This window comes from Poecilia reticulata, chromosome 9 (assembly GCF_904066995.2).
Source record: "Poecilia reticulata chromosome 9, P_reticulata-male-v2, whole genome shotgun sequence".
In the NCBI taxonomy this organism is placed as follows: Eukaryota; Metazoa; Chordata; class Actinopteri; order Cyprinodontiformes; family Poeciliidae; genus Poecilia; species Poecilia reticulata.
Window position 1 is genome coordinate 34,453,000 of NC_088838.1, and position 3,459 is coordinate 34,456,458.

Consider the following 3,459-nt stretch of genomic DNA (forward strand, 5'->3'; position numbering starts at 1 on the left):
GGTATCTGCAGAGTGGGAGTACGTCGAGCCAGTCTCAAGGAGACTGGTTGCAGAACCAGAGCCATGCGTCGAGGTGAGTCCGACTATTTCTAGCCGGAACCTATCAGCATCGCACACTCGCTCCGGCTCCTTCCCCACACTGCAAAAACTGAAATCTTAGTAAGATTAAATATCTTAAATTAAGGAGATTTTTCTTGTTTTCTTTCTGACAAGATAATTTTTCTCACCAAGAGGGATTTATGTAAGAATATTTTTCTTATTTTAATTGTTATTGTACTTTATTATCTCAGTAAGATATAAAAGCTTAATGTTAAGAAAATATTACTTATTATGAGTAAAAATATGTGCTAGAATCTAGAATATCAATATTTACCAATCAAACTTCAAGTCTAGAACTTATTTTATATAAGTAAAAATTTCTTATTTCAAGCACAGAAAGCGAAATCACATACTTAATTAAATGTATTCAGATAATTAAAACAGACTATGTCCAAATGGAATCCTTTGTGTTATTGTCAATGAAAAATTAAAAAAAAAAAACATGAATTTATATTCTTGTATAAGTTGGCAGAGTGTACAGGAAATTATAATTTAATATTTAAACGATTGACATTTAACACAACAATTTCAGAAACAATATCAGTTTATATATCAAGATAATTCTTGTCATGTTTCCATCTGCTAAGGACCTTCTTAATTTGATCTTCTTGATGCAAGATGTGGGACCTCTTACTGACATGTCATGAAATTTCTATTGATGTGTGATTTGAAATGGCTGGTATTCCACACAATGAGATTAGAATCAACAATATTGATTGGCTCAATGTCATGATAAATATTTTAACTTTGGTTTATATTTCAAATTCTTACTTTATAAGTTACTAATATTAGTTTGAACAATATTTTATTCATCATGTTTGTAACCCCTTTTATGACATCATACAATCCACATGGGAAAGCGCCCAAAATGTCAGTGAGATAGTATTAATGTTCAATACAACAGATTTTCTTTCCGATCCAATACCGAGTAAAATTTAAGCTGGTATTGGCAATACAGATCCCATACTTTGTGCAAAAGACAATTAATTTGTTTCTTAATTAAATAAAAAATAAATGTAATACATATCTTGGCTTCATAAAAAGAACACAATGTACTCTGATGCACTCATTTTAAACTCAGAAGTACATTGAGAACAATCTCGTTTACTATAAGCTATTTTAATTCAGCAGAAATATACAAAACATATGAAAATGGAGTTGCAAACTAAAAAAAGAAAATTAGTAAAGTAATAACCCTACTAAACACATCCTTGTTTAATTATTAAAACTACTATAAAATGACAGCTGAAATAGCTCCATGTCACTTTTATGATCTGTCAACATGTTCATTTCTGAGTGAGTGAGCATCAGCAGCACGCTGCGCTTGGGCATTACGTCCTTACACGTTACATACTCACCAGGCGGAAGAAAAAGTAGTTCCCATTAACAACGTTTCATTTCGGCAAGATCTCAATAATTTAGTTACTTTCTAACTTGCTCTTGTTAATCTACATTATCTCAAATTACTAAAGTGTTGAAAGTATTGATCCTTGGATCTGACAATAGATTTTAAAGAATTAAGTTCTGGTATCGGAAGAATCGATATTTCAGTATCAATCCGCACATCACTAACGGCAACGCCAGAGATCATTTAACTGCCCTGATTAACGGTTAATTCAGTTGTAACCGCCTAACTAAGCTTTTATCTACTGTACTTTTATAAGATTTTCTTTTGACAAATTCTCTAATCTCGGTTGGACATGAATGAAGATGGAGGACTTTTTTACGTGTATAGACCCTACAGCTGCTGTAGTCAGAGGTAAGTTTAAAGTTGTCTGTCTTTCTAAGATAAGCTAACTGAAGCTAGTTAGCATGTCGTGATATGCCAATTTTCATCCGTGGTTAAAGAGCTGCTCTTGTGAATATGAGCTTTGAACAGTTATTAACCACAATAGCTGTGGCTTAAAAATATCGACACGAGTCTTGGTAGCTTCCGTTTTTTAACATAGCTAAGGTGGCTTCTCATTCGTAGCTTATGATTCGGGAAATGGTTAAAGAGCAATTCCGCCTAGTATTTCACTAACTGAGGGTGTTTGATGTGCTGTAATTTAAAAACTTAAATGCAATGAGTCTAAAAGCCTAGGTTAGATATTCCACACTGTTACCAGGATATTTTAAACACTAGTTTTGATTGGTGAATTTAAGTAGTCCTAGTTTGATTTAATTAAAATAACTTTCTTGCCATCTTGAATTCATGTAATATTGTAATTGAGCACATGAACTAAAATAAGACTTGTTTTATTTTTCAAGTAAACCAAACTGTTGCCATGGTGAAGCCTATGCCAGACACGTCTCCAATCACGTATTGCACCATCTACAAGTCACTTTGGGAATTGCAAGTGACGGCATCCTTCACATTCTTGAGGTAAGAAATTTATGATACTGATTCATCATTACACTGATTAGTCCCTAAAACGTGGTTTGTTTTGTGACTGTTTTTCTGTCTGTGCTCCAATTAGCAGATGACCCAACAACTTCAAACAAGATCACTTTTCAGCTCTGTGGTGATCATGAAACCAACTTTCTACTGGCCATTGGAACCATGCCTGCCTGCCCTGATCTTCTGAAAGGAGGACATCATAGCTACTACACCTTTCAGCATCCGTGTGTGGGGCCACTCCTCTCTGTGCTGCTGACAGACGTCTTGAGAACGCCGTCCGTAACTGAGGCAAGACTTCCACATATAAAAGGCTATGGCTGATTGGAAGAAGTTCATTGTGGAGGAAGCTCCTATTGTTGACATCTAATCCCAAGATTTTTTTTTTGCTTTGGACAATTTGGTTTGCTTGACTCTTAGTGCAGCAGATGTGTCAGATCGTCATTGTTCTGTCATTTTACAGGATTGTTTCAGAATCAGATGCCCATCCAGACTTTAAATTCTGACCAGTAGTCATGTTTTATTGTGTTTATGTGAAACTTAAACGTAATAAAGATGTTAAAAGTAATTGAACTTATGTCTTCATTTCAGCAAGCCAATAACATCTCTTGTTCCAGTATTCACAGGATCAATTTTTGGATTTTTGTCTTAGCATAAGAACCTTGAGTAAAGCTGTGACAAAATATATATTTTAATCCTATGCAACAATAAAAATAAACTAGATTTAGGTATACACTGCAAAAAGTCCCCTTTCAAAAACAAGAAAAAAAAGTACAAAAATAGGGTATAATTTTCTTAAAATAAGAAAAATTATCTGCCAACAGAACAAGAAATTTATCTTGTCAAGATTTTCCAAAACAAGAAAAATATCTAACCAAGATAAACCTACAAATATCTTAAAATTAGTGTATTTGTACTTAAAACAAGCCAATTTTACTAATATAAATAGAATATATGAGATTTATTTTCTTAATACATAGAAC

At 33.4% G+C, this 3,459-nt stretch overlaps 1 long non-coding RNA gene across 1 annotated transcript; it reads left to right on the forward strand.

Annotated features, from left to right (window-relative positions):
- Nucleotides 1-1,406: 1,406 nt before the first annotated feature.
- LOC145552919 (uncharacterized) lies at nucleotides 1,407-3,044 on the forward strand. Its single transcript, XR_014089053.1, has 2 exons — nucleotides 1,407-2,464; nucleotides 2,559-3,044. It is a non-coding gene; the product is annotated as an uncharacterized LOC145552919 (long non-coding RNA).
- Nucleotides 3,045-3,459: the final 415 nt, after the last annotated feature.